Genomic DNA, 18,355 nt, shown 5'->3' on the forward strand with positions numbered 1-18,355 from the left:
AATGAAGGTCTCAGGGGTTTGTCCCGCAAATAGAGCTCTAAGGACCGCAGAATATAATATATATTCAGTACCAACGAGTGGTGTTGGATCTTACTTTTGAACCTCAGGCGGCAACCTAAATTCAGTTAGACCATCAAACTCAGAACTTCTTCAGATGGTTGAAAGAGTTAGTGCTCACTCCCCCTTTTCACTGAAAACCGTGCCCAACAGGACCGTTTTCAAGATAACAAAACCATCTTTGGAGCGGGGTAAGGTCTGGAGAAAAAGACCCTAGGACACTTAAAACGACGTGAGAAATTGGAGAGTCAGGGCTCACTAAATGGGTCTGGAGAAAAAGACCCTAGGACACTTAAAACGACGTGAGAAATTGGAGAGTCAGGGCTCACTAAATGGTTGCAACCCCCAAAACATCCGTTCCCTCCTTCGAGCCGGAATCGAACCAGCGACCTAAGGATACCCATACTCGGCAGTACTACAGTCCTCCGCTCTACCAGCTGAGCTATCGAAGGAAGCGCGAGCATTAACTACTTAGAATTTTGTATTGAGAACATCGATAAACAGAGGCTCTGGCACAATAGCCCACTAGTTGCCAGTGTGTGGATACCACGTAGCCGACCAGCTTAGGAGAAAGTCCTGCATCCACACTTCTACGGACAACCCCTCTAGAGCTAGATTCTCCTGCTTCAGGGAGGGGCTTTCAAGCAGGCCTAACCTGTGAGCTCTTCACTGGCGTACCTAGAGCCTGTGGATCTCGAGGCCGCCCCTAGCCATGGCGATCTGCGGGCCTGTTGTCTTCACTTAGCGCGCTGCCCCGGGCCTCCTGGCCTGATGTGTGTCTAAAGTGGGAGCAGACACCGCGGCATCGGAAAGCTAAGGGCTGAGGTGGTGTAACACACAATTCTGATCGCGCAACTGCGAGCCAAGAAGAAGAGAGGGCCTTAGAGTTCCGGCCTGGGCCTCCCTTTTCCTCACTTCCCATGCTCGCCTCCAAATCCAGGAGCGTTTGCACAAGCGAGCTGCTTCTCCCTTCCGCTTACACGTCCACAGACTAGCGGAGGGAGAGGCTGTGACGTATAATACATGGCTAAACCCAATGTTACTATGAGAATTGACTCTTGGAGAAACTATTTTAAGGTTTTCAAAGAGGTAGCCACAGATTATTTGAGTCAATAATAAATTTTCGACCTTAATTTTCGACCTTAATTTTCCTGCTGAGATATTTAAGTGTTCGAAACCCCACTGAAACATGGAACCTTCTCGGACAGCCTATATTCTCCCAAACGCCTAATCGGGACAGCTGACGCTGGGAAGAGGACTTGGTTCTGGACTCCAGACCTGCTCAGAGCGGGTGCTGAGGGCTCGATCCCATCTCTTTCCTCACCGCCCTTACGTCCCGCTGCGGCCCGGGCCGCCCCCTACGGCTCTTGCTGTGGGCCCGCAAAGCCAGGGCGTCCTCGGAGCCTGGCAGCACTTGCCGCAGTTTGTCACAGAATCTGCCACAATCAGGGCGGCAAAGCAGCCCTTGCCCCTACTACTGGAACCTAAAAGTAAGTGTTCTGCTCGGGTGTTTATTTGGGACATCTGGAAACGGGAGGGAAGTTATAATTAGCGTAATTTCCGCTGAAGTTCAAGTTAAGTTGAGAGAGGTGGGTAGCTGGTGAAATAGATTTTAAAAAGACTTAAAGATTCACCCTGTAGGCCCCAGCGAGATTTGAACTCGCGACCCCTGGTTTACAAGACCAGTGCTCTAACCCCTGAGCTATAGGGCCACGCTGATGACTATTGTCTGTTGTTCTGTAAAACAGCTTTTCTGCTGGACTTTTATTAGGGTGTCTGTATGTACTGGGCAAAAAAACCTGGACATCGTTTCAATCTGTTGTTCAGTCACTCAGTCGTGTCCGACTCTTTGCAACCCCATGGACTGCAGCAGGCCAGGCTTTCCTGTCCTTCATCATCTCCCTGAGTTCACCCAAACTCATGTCCATTGAGTCGGTGATGCCATCCAACCATCTCTCCCCTTCTCCTCCTGCCCTCAATCTTTCCCAGCATCAGGGTCTTTTCCAGTGAACTGGCTGTTTGGATCTGGTGGCCAAAGTATTGGAGCTTCAACTTCAGCATCAGTCCTTCAATATTCAGGGTTGATTTCCTTTAGGATTGCCTGGTTTGATCTCCTTGAGAGTCCAAGGGACTCTCAAGAGTGTTCTCCAACACAATTCAAAAGCATCAGTTCTTCAGTGCTCAGCCTTCTTTATGGTCCAACTCTCACATCCTTACATGAATACTGGAAAAACCATAGCTATGACTATATGGACCTTTGCCAGCAAAGTGATGTCTCCGCTTTTTAATATGCTCTCTAGGTTTGTCAGAGCTTTTCTTCCAAGGATCAAGAGTCTTTTAATTGCATGGCTGTAATCATCGTCCATGGTGATTTTGGAGCCCAAGAAAAATAGTCTCTCACTGTTTCCATTGTTTCCCACCTATTTGCCATGAAGTGATGGGACCAGATGCCACGATCTTATGCCGGAGTCCAGCTCCAGCAGCCAGGGAATCGGCCTGAAGGGATGAGCGGTGTCAGCGGAGAATGATGCTGCCTGACTCAAAATGCGGGACTGCATGTTTATTTTAAGCATCAGGTTTTCTTTTATACTTTTACAAAAGCATTAGGTCAGAGGTTTGACATCTTCAGTTTCCCCTCACCCAGATTTACCCAGATTTATGAATCGTTGTTGCCCTTCAGAGTTCCCTCTTAAGTGTCCTTGTGATTACATTGTAACTCATGTTTGTCTCTGGGCTGCATACCACATCCCTCAGTTTATTTCTTATCTTTCTAAATCCTGCTAGCCCCTAGTATCCTAAGCTCATTATCTCCTAAAAAGGCTTCTAGCTATTAGTATCTCTAAAATTCCTAGTCTCTATAAGCTATAGTAAAATATGCCAACACTACAACATTCCTTAAACTTTTAGCTTCTAACTATTCTTAATTATTCCTAAACCCTAAACCCTAAACTCAGCAAACTTCTTTTGCCATAAACATTTTCCTCACAAGCAGGTCTCAGATGACAATCTTTCCCATGGCCTCAAGCTACGGCCTCTGTGCTCATCCTGGAACATTCTTTGTAAAGATCCTTGAACAAATGTCAATAGTTAACTTTATGGATTATTTCCTGGGCATAACTGCAGAAGGCTTTGTGCTTTCTCATGCTCCTCGAAAGAACAGTAAGCACCTTAACATTCTTTCCAGCCAACTCAACCGAAGGAAGGAAAGGACAAGTCAGAATCACAAGACCTAACTCCTTCATCCCGGGACCGTGCCTGCGGGATGAGGAGGGGGGTTGGGGCCGTGCCTCCATTTTGTCAGTAATGCCTAATGCGGCTCCCAACAATCTTAGTTTTCAGAATGTTGAGTTTTAAGCCAGCTTTTTCACTCACCTTTTTCACCGTCATCAAGTGACTCTTTACTTCCTCTTCACTTTCTGCTATTAGGGTGGTGTCATCTGCATATCTGAGGCTGTTGATGTTTCTCCTGGAAGTCTTGATTCCAGCTGTGCTTCAGCCAGTCTGACATTTCACATGATGTACTCTGCATAGAAATTAAATAGGCACGGTGACAGTATACATACTCTTGACATACTCTTTTCCCAATTTGGAACCAGTCCCTTGTTCCATGTATGGTTCTTACTGTTGCTGCTTGACCTGCATACAGGTTTCTCAGGAGGCAGGTAAGGTGGTCTGGTATACCCATCTCTTTTAAGAATTTTCCACAGTTTGTTGTGATCTACACAGTCAAAGGCTTTAGTGTAGTCAAAGAAGCAGAAGCATATATTTTTTTCTGGAATTCTTTTGTTTTTTCTATGATCCAATGAATGTTGACAATATGATTTCTGGTTCCTCTGTCTTTTTTAAATGCAGCTTGTACATCTGGAAGTTCTCGATTCACATACTGTTGAAGCCTAGTTTGAAGGATTTTGAGCATTACCTTACTAGCATGTAAAATGGGTGCAATTGTGCAGTAGTTTGAACATTCTTTGGTGTTGCCCTTCTTTGGTACTGGAATGTAAACTGACCTTTTCTTGTCCTGTGGCCACTGCTGACTTTCCCAAATTTGCTGACATATTGAATGTAGCACTTGAACAGCATCATATTCTAGGATTTGAAATAGCTCAGCTGAAATTCCATCCCCTCCAATAGTTTTGTTTGTAGTGATGCTTCCTAAAGGGCCACTTGACTTCCCACTCCAGGATGTCTTGGCTCTAGGTGAGTGATCACACCATCATGGTTATCTGAGTCATGAAGATCTTTTTTGTATAGTTCTTATGTGTATTCTTGCCACTTCTTCTTAATCTCTTCTGCTTCTGTTAGGTCCATACCATTTCTGTCCGTTATTGTGCCCATCTTTGCATGAAATGTTCCCTCGGTGTCTCTAATTTTCTTGAAGAGATCTCTAGTCTTTCCCATTCTATTGTTTCTCTCTGTTTCTTTGTATTGTTCACCTAGAAAGGCTTTCTTATCTCTCCTTGCTATTATTTGGAAATTTGCATTCAGATGGATATATCTTTCCTTTTCACCTTTGCCTTTCACTTCTCTTCTTTTCTCAGCTATATGTAAGGCCTCCTCAGCCAGCCATTTTGCCTTTTCGCTTTTCTTTTTCTTGGGGATGATTTTGATCACTGCCTTCTGTACAATGTTACAAACCTCTGTCCGTAGTTCTTCAGGAACTGTGTCTATAAGGTCTAATCCCTTGAATCTATTTGTCACTTCCACTGTATAATCATAAGGGATTTGATTTAGGTCACTATTGGAACTCTGTAGTCTCTTGCTAGGGACAGCCCAATATGGGGTCAGTGACAGGAAATACCACTAGTTTAAGAATGCGGAAATTTGCCCAATCCAACATAGTCTAATGTAGTGAAAGTTTTCCACCCTCCACCCTCTGCAGATTGTGAAAATCAAGAAGGGAAATTCTGCATAGAGGAAACTGTCGACCACAGATCTCTCAGACTAAATTTTGACATCCACATTTGGTTTTCTGTTTGACTTAGGACGTGCATCAAGGGGCAACCACCTGCCCCAAGTTCGTTAGATTAGCAATTTATCCACAGCTCAAGTCTTCGTGCCAGAACAAGCATTTGTTAATTCATTCATCCCTTTTTTGGATAAACACTGAACTCCAATTCTGTGCTAGGCAGAATGAGACATCTAGATATGGTCTTTACTTTGAGGCCAGTGGCATAGTCTTGTGGTATAACAGAACGTTGGTTTTCATGAAAGAGAACAATGAGAAGTAGCTGTGCCGAGTGTGAGGGAGTGGTAACAGTGCCAAGGTTCACAGACCTGCAGAGTGAGCCATCACAGAGGCAGGCCCTCAGGAGGGGATGGAACTTGAACTGCACTTTGAAGGCAAGTTAAGACTTACACAAGTTTGGGGACAGAGCGATCCTTGGTAGAGAAAAAAATTATGAGCAAAGTTAGAGAGAAAGATCTTTGGCATTTAAAGTGCCAAGGCAGAACACTGGCTGGGGCAGACGCAAGCCCTTGTGGAAGTGAGGGATTGTAAAACAGGTTAGCAGGAGACTTAGAAAATTCTGGAATGAAGTTACACCCCTTTAAAAATTGAACAGGGAAATTCACAAGGCATAAATATGAAGACTGGATTGAAGGGGAGAGAAACCAAAGTCAAGGGGACACCGGAGACTGGCCACGGTACAGATTCTCAAACATAAAATGTAGGAGAATAATAGTTATGGGATTGGAAAGGAAGGAATGAATGAGAGACATACAAGCAAGGGAGAGTCTGCTGTAGCTAGATATGAATGAAGAAGAAATAAGAGACAATAAAGAGGAAAGAAGGGAGATTCTCAAATATCATACTTTGAAGAAGCAAAATGATACTGAAAAAAGGAAATCTAAAGGAGAGATGGGTATCTGGAGAAGGCAGAGGGGTGAAGAAATGCTAGAATTTAGGTAGGCTGGATTTGAAGTGTAGATGGAGGATATAGGAATTTATGACAGCTAGGGTACTCTTGTGTCTAGAGTTCGGTAGATTGATAAGTCAAGATTAGATCAGAGCCTGTAAGAATTATGTGCTCTTGAAAGGAAGAGAGTGCAAAGAGAAAACAGTGGACACCTGAAAATAAGCTTTCTGAATAGCCCCGTTGCAGGCCTTTGTCATATGAATGTGTCCAACACTTTTTTTTCATTCAACATTTTTAAAACATTTTCCTTACTTTTTTGTAATTTCACATATTATAAGTAAGATTGTCCTAGAAAACTTGCTTTCCTGCCTGGCAGCTGAGAGTGAGGATGTGACCTAGGTCCACCAACCAGATGCATCCAGAGAAAATTTCAGTTTAAATAATCCTCTTTACTCCTCTAATCCAGGAGTTAATAATCCCACAGGGAAATCCCATATTTGTCCAGCGATGAAGGTGTCAGGTTCTTGGGTTTGGGATTTCTTAAATCTATAGATTATTGCCTTTCTTCCATTCTGGAAAAATTCTCATCCATTATCTTTTTAAGTTTTTTTTTCTCTACTTTTCTTTCTCCATTCATGAAATGAATTAAACATATATTTCACACCCTGTCCTTCATCTCTTAACCTCTCTTTCATATTTACTGTCTTTTTGTCTCTCCATGTTGCTTTCTGAGTTACATGTTCTTACTCATAATTAACTACTGCTGTATTTAATCAGCTGTTAAATATACCCACTGAGTCAACTGTAATTATAAATTGTAATTTTCAATTTTAGATGTTTTGCTTCTTTTTCAAAACTACTAAGCCAAATTCTGTTATTTCATATTCTTCGCAGATATCTGCCAGCTTTTAAAAATGTTTTTAAACATAGCAATTATATTTTTTTAATATCTATGATAATTTTTATTATGCTATCTGTTGCTTTAGTTGATTCTTACTCATGTCGAATTGTTTTCTATGTAACTGTTCATCTTTGAATGTATACTGCTCAATATCTTTGCAAAGTTATAAGCAGTGAATTTTTGAGGTCAAGATGAAAGTCTCTTCCTGGAACAAAAAAAATTACATAGCTTTTGTTTCTCATTTGTACCTGAACCATTATCAGCCCAAAAGGACTCTAAAAAAAGTTCATGGTCAGACAGTCCCTGGACCTCCAAGATGATGTGAAGCCAAACTGCAAATAAGAGAAAATGCATACCTGTGGTCCCAGCTTCCCAGGAAAAGTTGAAAGCTCTTCTTTTTATTTTCCTTTTCTAAGCTCAGCTGATTTCTGCTGATCTCCACAACAGTTTACTGTAAGTGAAAGGTTAACTTCTTGTTCATTCTTATCTTGTGAGCATAGCTCTTTGGGGTCCCAACTTAATATTTGGAAGAGTATCTTAGTAGAATTTCCACTTTTGGTGGGTGCTGAACCTTCACATCTGCCCTTCCTTTATCTCTCACCCAAAGATGCTGCCAAAACTATAACCCAATTTTGCAGTAATTAGCAAATGTCTTAAGAGCTACAAAGATTAATGCTTTCCTTACCTCTCAGATTTCATCTTTTCCTTAGATTCCGGCCTATTAGTTTCTTGTTATCATATTAGTACTTTGAAGCTTTTACGAAGATTTGGTAAAATCTTATCCAATATTTTTATCATTTTTCCTCAAGGAGGTTGGTCCAATTTAATTAGCCCACAATTACTAGAAAGGAGATTAGAGTGGTAGGAGCTATAACATCAATCATCTTCTACCACATGGACTGAGAAGCAGAGAATGCATTACTCTGGAAAGAACCTAAGGGAGAGAAAGCACAAAAAAGAGAGCAGTGATAGTAAAAAAGGAAGCCTGTGTACCTTCCAAGTCCCTAGTTATGACTCACTCTAGAAGCCTCACTGTATTCCCTCTTAGAATCTATGAGACTTCCCTGAATTCCCAGCAATTCTCCCTTCTATTTTAGCAAAAATTATTTTCAACTTAAAATACTCCTAAATAACACTGAAGGTATTAATACATGTCTCTATATTATAGCTCTTATCTTCTAATATTTGGATCAATATTTATCAAATGGCAGTTATATGTTGGCCACATATATGGATCTCTGCTCCAGTCAACTTGGTCCACTTATAATTCCCTAAATATAACTCACACCTTTTCCAGTTGTGATCATTTGCTTATTATTTCTTCAGCTAGAATGATTTTCCATTTCTCCATACCTGTCAAACACTATTTATCCTGGAAAGATTATCTCAATGTTCTAATTCACAATGCCTTTGCTTTTTTTACCAAGTAGATTTCATCTGATTTCCCCTCTGAAACCTATGAACCTTTTTCTTCTTTGCTATTCCTTCTTCTTCACTCTCTCTCTCAGGATTTTGAACAGGACACATGTAATGGAGGTGTCCCCTAGCACCCAGAAGTAAGCATCCAGACTGCCATTACCCATTCAACTATACTCAATCAGTTATGAAATTATCAGACTGTTCTGTCCTTCCTGAATTTCTTCATCTTATATGAAATATTGTTGAAACAATGCACCCTTTTATTTTTTTAATCTTACAGAATTACTTCTAAATTCTGTCTTCCTATCTATGTCTATGTCCATCTTTTGGAAATGCTACAAAAGACACAAAGAAAGAACTGAATGAGATGGAAAAGAAAAAGGGAAGGAGATTCTACTACACTTAGTTATAGACTGCTTTATCTTGTTTTTAGAATTCAGTGTGTTAGTACACCATCAGCAGTTTTAGTACACTATCAGCAGTACGTGAATCGAGAAGTTCCAGATATATAAGCTGGATTTAGAAAAGGCAGAGGAACCAGAAATCAAATTGCTAACATAAGCTGTATCACAGAAAAAGCAAGGGAATTAAAAAAAAATGTACTTCTGCTTCATTAACTACTCTGTTTGACTGTGTAGATCACAACAAAATGTGGAATATTCTTAATGAGATGGGAATACCAGACCACCTGACCTGCTTTCTGAGAAACCTGTATGCAGGTCAAGAAGCAACAGTTAGAACTGGACGTGGAACAACAGACTGGTTCCAAACTGGGAAAGGAGTATGTCAAGGCTGTATATTGTCATCCTGTTTATTTAACTTATGTGCAGTGTACATCAGGTGAAGTGCTGAGCTGGATGAATCACAAGCTGGAATCAAGGATGCTGGGAGAAAATCAACAACCTCAGATATGCAGATGACACCACCCTAATGGCAGAAAGTGAAAAGGAAGTAAAGAGCCTCTTGATGAAGGTGAAAAAGGAGAGTGAAAAGCTGGCTTAAAACTCAACATTCAAAAAATGAAGATCATAGCATCTGAGCCTATTACTTCATGACAGATAGATGGGGAAAATGTGGAAACAGTATCAGATTTCATTTTCTTGGGCTCCAAAATCAATGCGGATGTTGACTGCAGCCATGAAATTAAAAGACATTTGCTTGGAAGAAAAGCTATGACAAACCTAGACAGTGTATTAAAAAACAGAGACATACTTTGCCCAACAAAGGTCTGTATAGTCAAAGCTATGGTTTTTCCAGTAGTCATGTATGGATGTGAGAGTTGGACCATAAAGAAGGCTGACTGCCGAAGAATTGACGCTTTCAAACTGGTGCTAGAGAAGACTCTTGAGAGTCCTTTGGACTGCAAGGAAATCAAACCAGTCAATCCTAAAGGAAATCAACCCTAAATATTCACTGAAAGGGCTGGTGCTGGAGCTGAAGCTCCAATATTTTGACCACTCATTTGAAAAGACCCCGATGCTGGGAAAGATTGAGAGCAGGAGAAGGGGGCAACAGAGGATGAGATGGTTGGATGGCAACACTGACTCAATGGACAAGAGTTTGAGCAAACTTAGGGAGATAGTGAAGGACAGGGAAGCCTGGCTTGCTGCAGTTCATGGGGTCACCAAGAGTCGGACAAGACTTAGCACCTGAACAACAACAACAAGCAATTTTATGCATTGTACTCTCAGCTCCTTGAGGGGAAGGTTGTATGGGTTTCCAAAATACCTAACAAAGTGACCAGCACACAGTGGTATTAATAAATACTTGAAATGGAGAGCAAACTACTACACAGATATGTTCAGAGAGTAAAGGATATTATTGCCCCCAGAAATCTGGAACTCAATAGATTCTTTTAGTTTCTTCTTCCTGAAATTATTGGTAAAACAAGCACTGCAAATCTCTAAGGGACTTCTATCTCTCATCTAATTTAAATTCCAGGATACTAGTCTGAATTCAGGGGCTAGTTCTCATTTTATATGGTCACTGAACGGTGTACCTAACACTAACAGAGATGAATGCCCCACCCACACAACACACACAGAGTATCCTTACAGAAAAGAGGAGAAGTTACCTAAAAATAAACATATGGTTACCTATTGAGACTGAGAATATATAAGATAATGTTTATAACAAAAGATGGATGAAATTCATTTAATATGTCATGTGCATTTAGCCCTGCTGGGGCAGATTTCCTTTGAAAAAGATCTGGCCTCCTTTCTCAGGCTAATTCATAATTTCAGACCCTCAAGCAAACACACTTTCCAGTGAGAGAAGCCCCACCTAAGAAACTTATTTGCCTAACAAGGCAATCTTTGTTTTCTACACTTTTGTTCAGCGGAAAGTATGTCTTCCTGAGGGTCTGCCTTCACACATTAGGACTGTGAAGGAAAGTCAGGCATTTCTCAAAGGAGATTTGCCCTAGTAGGGTTGAATACATGCGTTAGGAAAAGAAGGAACACTTTCAATCTCATTTTATGGAGCCAGTATCATGCAGATACCAACAACAAAGACACTACAAGAAAGGAAAATTACAGGCCACTACCATTGCAAAGTGCTAGCAAATTGAATTTAACAGTATATCAAAAGGATCATACACAATGACCAGGTTGGATTTATCTCTGGGATGCAGAGATGATTCAACATGTGCAAATCATTCGATGTGATAAACAGAAAAAGAAGAAAGTCACATGATCATCTCTGTGCTGTACTTAGTCACTCAGTCGTGCCTGACTCTTGCGACCCCATAGACTATAGCCTGCCAGTCTACATGGGATTCTCCAGGCAAGAATACTGGAGTGGGTTGCCATTTCCTGCTCCAGTCCAACTCTTTAGGACCCCATAGACTGTCGCCCTCCAAGCTGCTCTGTTCATGGAATTTCCTAGGCAAGAATACTGGACTGGGTTGCCATTCCTTTCTCCATGGCCATCTCTAGATGCAAAAAAAGCATTTGCCAAAATTCAACATCCATTCATGATAAAAAAAAAAAAATACTCTCACTAAAATAGGTATAGAAGGGACTTATCTCGACACAGCAAAGGTCATATATGAAAATCCCACAGCTAGCACCATAATTAATGGGGGAAACCTGAAATCTTTCCCTCAGAGATCTGATACGCGGCAAGGATGCCCACTCTCACCACCACTATTTCTAGTACAGGAAGTCCTAATCAGAGCAATTAGACAAGAAAAAGAAATAAAAAGCATCCAAATTGGAAAGAAGTAAAATCATCTCTGTTTAGAGATGACATGGTCATATATGCAAAAAATCCTAACTACTGAGCAACAACCAAAACAACCTGTTGGAACTAATAAATGAACTCGGTATAGTTTCAGGATATAAAGTCAACATGCAAAAATCAGTTGCATTTCTATACACAATAACTATGCAAATAGGAAATTAAGAAAACAATCCCATTCACAACAGCAATAACATCAACAACAAAATACTTAAGAATAAACTAAAGAGGTGAGAGCTTGAACTTTCTGACCCATATCAAACTCAAGGACATCACAAGTCAATTTCAAAACAACATCTGATAGTAGGTTCTAGCTACAAGCTTGTAGTTTCAAAGTGTCCCCCATCCATTTCACAACTATGTTATCATTTCAAACCCCAATCAATCCTTATGAAATAAGCACCCTTACTTCCTCTAATTCTTGACAAACAACTTATGTAACCTCACAGTTTTTTGCCTTTGTAAGCTTTCCTCATTTTGTAATCCAATGGAACACAATTCAAATGCTTCCTTGAATTTGTGCCTCCTGGGCTGCTGTCTTAACAAACCCCTCAAAAAGCATTTTTTTTTGTCTCAACCAGGTCTCTGTTCCTGGAATTCTTGGTTAACAAGGAATAAGAAACAAAAAAAAAGATAAAGAGGGATCTTATTGTAGGATGATACAAATGTTTTAAACCTTGATTACAGTGATGGTTGTACAACTTGATAAATTTACTGAAATAATCATTGAATTGTACACTTACAAGGATGAATTTAGATATATAAATCATATCTCAATAAAGTTGTTTTTAAAAAGTATTGATGGGAATAATAGAAAGCAAATAGCAATCAGGAGACTTAATCACCTCTATTTCAGAAATTACATTTAACATAAGTGGAACAATACTGTTGTTAAAAGCAAAAATTGCTACATTGAGTAAAATTAGACCTAACTCTATGCTGTTTACAGAAAACACATTTTAAATGTAAAGACATGTGTTAACAGAAATAATCAATAAACAACAGAAATAGAAAAGAGTTTGATCTGTGCCAAACCAAAGAGACACAGATTCAATAAGCTCTTGAACTGTGTTCCAGTGGCCTACAAAATAGGAGAAGTTTACATAGGCAAAAACTGCAAACTTATGTAAGTTGTTTGTCAAGATTTAGGAAAATCTGGCAAGAAATAAAGGTGTTTGTTAAACAAGGATTGATGCTAGCAGATGCTATTTTGAGAACAGCTGGTGGTGTCTTTGAGTCCCATACAGTTAAAACAAGCAAACAAACAAAAAATTCAAATTCTTAGATTCAGGAACATGTCTGAAACCATATCCACAATGGCCACCCAGCTCCATTTTGAATGCCTAAACCACAGTTACTCCATTTTGACTTAAAAATGTATTCTTTTCTTTAATGGTTAAAGCAGATGTATAACCCATGTTTGACAGGTCATAAGACAGACTGTTCTAGTTAGCATTAAGTTCAAGCCAAATTGTGTATAAGCCAGAATAATGTGCCTATACCTCAATATATGAAATTTTTTCCCATCATACAGATACGTTAAAAGTAAAAAATGGAAAAAACATACTATGAAAATAAAAAAAAGCTGATGTAGCTACCTCAATATCAGACAACAGATTCTTTAAGGTGAGAAATACTATATGAGATATTGAGGAATATTTTATTATTAAAGGGTCAATTCTATACAAAGCACAATATACCTTTTGGTACCCTTTGGTACATCCATACAATGGACTATTATTTAGCACTAAGACCTATAGGCATGAGCTATCAAGCCATGAAAAGAAATGGCAGAAATGTTATGAACTGAATGCCTATGTTTTCCCCAAACTCATATGTTGAAACACTAACCTCCAATGTAATGGTATTTGGAGGTGGGTCTTTTGGGGGTACATAGGGTTAGATGACATCGTGAAGATGGGGCCCTCATGCTGGGATTAGTGCCCTTCTTAGAAGAGCTGCCAAAAAGCTAACTTTCTCTTTCTCTCTCTGTATCATGTGAGGACAAAATGCTTGACTGCAAGCCAGGAAGATAGCTTGCATCAGAATCCAGCCATCCTAGCATTCTAGACTTCTAGCCTCCATAACTGTGAGTAAATAAAATTCTGTTGTTCAAGTCACCCAATCTATGGTATTTTGTATGGCAGCCTGAGCTAAGACAAAAAACTCAAATGCATTTTACTAAGTGAAAGAAGCCTATTTGAAAGGCTACATATTATATGATTCCAACTACACGATGTTCTGAGAAAAAGGCAAAACTATGGACACAACAAAATGATCATTGGTTGCCAAAGGTTGTGGGGAGAGAGGGATGAATAGTCAGAGCACAGAAGACTTTTAGGGCAGTGAAACTGTTCTATTTGATATGATGGATATATGCCATACATTTGTCAGAAACCATAGAATTTATAACACCAAGAGTGATCTCTAATGTAGAGTTTGGGGGAGAAAGGATACACAAATGTATATGGTTGAGTCCCTTCACTGTTCACCTGAAACTATCACAACATTGTTAATCTACTATACCCCAATACAAAATAAAAATAAAATAAAATAGAGTGACCCCAAATGTAAACCGTGGCTGGGGGTGACAATGATGTATCAGTGTGATTCATTGCTTGTAACAAATGTACCATTCTACACCACCCTAGTGTAGAATGTTGATGGTGGAGGAGGCTGTGCATGTGTAGGGGCAGGAGGTATATGGAAACTCTATGTACTTTTTACTCACTTTTGCTGAGGACTTAAAACTTCCCTAAAAATAAATTCTGTTTAAGCTCTCCCACAATAGTCTTGAATTTCTATGTATCTAATAACACATCTTCAGAGGTAAGAAACAAAAGTTGACAGAACTGAGAGAAGAAATAGAAATAGAAAAACACACAATCATGACTGGATATTTGAACAAATCTCTCTCAGTAAGTGTTAAACAAGTAGACAAAATATTCAGTGAGATCATTGAAGATTTTATGAATACAGTAACCCGTAACCAATATCTGGTATTGGGAGGTAATTGGATAGATTTCCTAAAAAAGAAATTTTGAATAAAGTTTACTATGCATATGTCAACTACAAATTGCATTTGCCCTGTGCCTCCACAAGGATTAAGTCACTAGCTACTGCAGTCACTGACCTTTAACACATCCTGAAAGGAGCTCAGGGTAGAGATCAGGAATGAGTCACTCTGTGCTCTGGGAAAAACTGGTAGAACAGGGCTTCATTCAGGTAGTTATTTTCAGGAGATTTTATGAGCTCAAATTCTTGCATCTTCTCACATCTAGAAAAGCACTAAAATCATTAACAGAAAAATTTTCTCCTTGTGATTAGCAGTAAGTCTCTGACAAAATGTGTCATAACTGAACATATCCCCCTTCACTCAAATCATATAGAATACTGACTTCCCCTATCCCCTGGAGAAGGGAATGGCAATCCACTCCAGTATTCTTGCCTGGAGAATCCCATGGACAGAGGAGACTGGCAGGTTACAGTCCATGGGATCACTAAGAGTCAGACAGAACTGAGCGACACTACACACTTCACACTTCCCTACCTCTTCAGAGCAGATAGTTCCCCAGAGCTATCTGAGATACTGTCTCCTGAGCTATAGTCTCCCTAGATAAAACTTAACTCACAACTCCCACGTTGTACATTTTTTCAGTCCACACAAACTTCAATCACTCAGCTGACAGAATGGAGGACTGTAGGATGCATGTCCTGGTAGACATTCTTAGGTCTCTATGATTCAAAGGAGAACACAGGTATTTTGCACACTACTGACAAGGGTGTGCATGCCACCTTATTGAAGCCTATAAAAACTAACAAAATAAAAAGTATGTTTGGACTTAGAAGATCAAGGTAGTTGAGATTCCCTGTTCTTGGACCAGATCTTGCAGGTGCATTGTTCGTGGACTTCAGACTTTCTAGATTTCAAATCTCTGAGGTTCTTCCACAGATGAGAAAGACCTCTAGTATTGAGTTTCCAGGATGATCTCATTTGATTAATTTGAACATGTGAACAGCTGTCCATGTGGCCCAAGAGAGGGTAATGGTGCAAGCATTTCTCCTAGTTCCACCTGCATACTCACCTGTCATGCCCAGCAAAACAAATACACTTGGTCAGAGACCTCAGAAGATAGCACAATTTGATTCCATTTTTGTGTAGTTCATCTGAGATCTCTGGTGTTTCTAGTCCTGGACATCCTTGGGTTCACAGTCTATTCATGTCTTAAGGGTCATAAAGTGGTCAGTACTGTTCATTAGTATTGAAAGGACCTTTTCCTTGCCCTTAACAATTGTCTTTACTACTTTGCCAGGGTTTTCTGCTTCCCCCCCCCCTCATTTATATCTAAGGCTTCTCATTTTTTCCCCCACTGCCACCACACTGAGCACACATCTCTTCCCTGCACACTGCTTTTAAGACATCTGCAGATCTTTGTCTCCTTTAGTTCACCTTCCTCATTTCTATTGGAATTCCAAAATTCTACAAAACTGATCTCTGCTGCAATCAGTGGTTCTCAAAGCATGGTCCCTGGATCGGTAGCATTTGCATCGCCTAAAAACCTGTTAGAAATATAAATTCTTAGGCCCTTGGTCTTCTAAATCAGAAATTCCAAGAGTGGAGTCCAACAATTTGTCTTTTTAATAAGCCCTCAGGTGACTGTGATGCCTGCTGACATTTGAGAGTCAGTGCTCTACCGCTGGGGAGATGCCCCTCTCCAGTGATGTCTGTCTCCACAGCAGCAGGGAGCTCTGGCCCCAATATGCCTACCTCTTTACCCTTGAAAATGCATTGTGGTTCATTGACAGAGATCCCACAGAGGATCTGAGTTAGCACTCTTCCTCCAATCCCTGCTCCTTTCACTTTTATGTTAAAACTTACGGGATTTCAAGAAGAGATCTCTGTCTCTATGCCCAAATTTCCCCTTCATATAAGGACACCAGCTATATTGGATTAGTGCCCACACTAATAACCTCATTTTAACTTGGTTACTTCTGTAAATATCTTATTTCCAAATAAGGTCACATATTGGGGCACTGGGGATTAGGACTTTTATATAACCTTTTGGAGGGACAAAATTCCACCTACAACAAAATTCCACCTACAAACACAGAATTTTACAGGAGGCTCTGGGAAAATCCCCTTTATATGTCCAGGGAACCCCCAACACCACCATGGGATTAATTTTCTCTTCTTTTGGGGGAAATTAAGAGACAGTGACAATTGTCTATTCTTAAGGAGGTAAGCCAGGTCTGGGTGCTTCTTCCCTAACATAGACTGTATATTTGCAAGAGAGAGGGAGGCACAGAACATGAACATATACAACCTCCCCATTTAAAGCTCTTCGTGGAAATTTGCTCCCCAAATAGCTTTAATGTTATTAAATGAAGGGTGTGATCCGATGTCATCAAGGAGCCACAATTTCTGCTTTCTTAGAAGGCAGAAAATTGGCCCAAACATCTCCCAATCCCATCACCCAGCCTTTTGCTGCCACCTGTTCCCCCACCCCACCACCACCCCCAACAAGTCTAGGCAGTAGTCGTGAGATAATTCTGCTACAGCCACACACTAGCGAAAGAGATAGCAGCATCTGGTTGTTCTGTAATTTCCGATTCGTTGTAAGTAAAAGAAGCAAGAGTTCCTTTCCGCATAGGGAAAACGAAGACTCAAGTGTGTGGACCCTAAACAGATGCTCAAACGTTTGGAAAACTGATATGTGTGACTATTATTCTTCTCTGTCAAGAGGAGTGACAGTGTAATACTAGTTTTTTCTCTTTCCGGCTCCGTTCCCAGGCTCCTCTCCGTAGGCCTGCAGGCTTGGGGTTCTGGGTAGGATGAGGGGCGAGAGCACGCAGAGTTCTCAGCACCCCTCGGTGCCTCGAGTACCAGCCCGGGCTCAGAATCCTGCCTCAGTCCCTGGAGAAGGGCTTCTCTGGCTTCTCCTTCCGCAGTCGCCAGTGGTAATAACAGCTGCACGGCTATACAACTGCTCAGGGGAGACAGGACCTCTCGGGGAGACGCAGAAATATATGTTCCAAAGAAAGGGACTGAAGGCTCCCTGGAAGCAGGAACCAATCCAAGCTAAAAAACAGCCTTCTTTTGCCACAGGCTGAATTGGGAAGATTCTGCTTGGGTTGACACTAGGCAGCGGGCATTGATTGGCGTCGGCTTTTTGGGCTCTCGGCCACTAAGAGCAAAAGGGAACTAGGAGACAAGGATATTTTGTTTCGTTTTGTTTTTGTTTGTTTATTTTAATCCTTTAACTCACGCCCTATGCGTGCCTCCTGGAGACTCAAGACTGCTCTCCTGGCTTCAGTATCGAAAAGTATCGAACTCAAAATTTAGCAAAGAATTGAAGTCCAGGCACGCGGAGCTGACAGGGAAAGGCAGCTTTGCTCATTCTTACTCCACCATCACCAGTATCCCCAAGCGATATGGATACTGATCACTTTTTGTCCAATCAGCAAATAGTTTTTGAGCGCTTTCTGGAAGCAAAGCAGAAGCTGACGCGACCAGACTTCGGGAAGCTGCTTCTTTCCACACCCTGAGAGCTGCGCTTCCGGAGCGATGCTTGGCTTTGAAGTTATTTCCCGTTTAGTTCCTCCAGTGAGAAGAGCTGTTTGGGCTGGGTGGGTACAGGTGCGAGTTCCAGAAGAGCAGAGAAGAACTTACTTAGTGTCCTCTGGTGATATCTAGAATCAAGGTTTGGGGTCACAGAGTAGAGGACAACGCTGGAAAAAAAAAAAAAAGGCAGAAAGGTATAACTAGCAAGTGTAGCGGAATGCGTGTTGTGGGCATGGTAGCGTGGCCGAGCGGTCTAAGGCGCTGGATTTAGGCTCCAGTCTCTCTGGAGGCGTGGGTTCGAATCCCACCGCTGCCAAGGTT

At 40.9% G+C, this 18,355-nt stretch overlaps 1 protein-coding gene and 3 non-coding genes across 4 annotated transcripts in view; 2 read left to right on the forward strand and 2 right to left on the reverse strand.

Moving 5' to 3' along the window:
• Positions 1-419: 419 nt before the first annotated feature.
• On the reverse strand, positions 420-509 carry TRNAY-GUA (transfer RNA tyrosine (anticodon GUA)). The gene is given in 2 exon segments: positions 420-455; positions 473-509. It is a non-coding gene; the product is annotated as a tRNA-Tyr (tRNA).
• Positions 510-1,045: 536 nt separating this feature from the next.
• The window catches only part of LOC145512648 (uncharacterized), a 30,180-nt gene continuing 12,870 nt past the window's right edge, over positions 1,046-18,355 (forward strand). Inside the window, exons 1-3 of the mRNA XM_081506908.1 lie at positions 1,046-1,547; positions 13,007-13,098; positions 13,476-13,561. The gene's annotated coding sequence lies outside the window, so the exon portion shown is untranslated. The remainder of the gene's footprint in view (positions 1,548-13,006; positions 13,099-13,475; positions 13,562-18,355) is intronic.
• Positions 1,697-1,769, reverse strand: TRNAT-UGU (transfer RNA threonine (anticodon UGU)). Its single transcript has one exon. It is a non-coding gene; the product is annotated as a tRNA-Thr (tRNA).
• On the forward strand, positions 18,269-18,350 carry TRNAL-UAG (transfer RNA leucine (anticodon UAG)). The gene has a single exon. It is a non-coding gene; the product is annotated as a tRNA-Leu (tRNA).

Source organism: Giraffa tippelskirchi, chromosome 7 (genome assembly GCF_054371585.1).
Source record: "Giraffa tippelskirchi isolate mGirTip1 chromosome 7, T2T-mGirTip1v1.2.pri, whole genome shotgun sequence".
NCBI classification, from domain to species: Eukaryota; Metazoa; Chordata; class Mammalia; order Artiodactyla; family Giraffidae; genus Giraffa; species Giraffa tippelskirchi.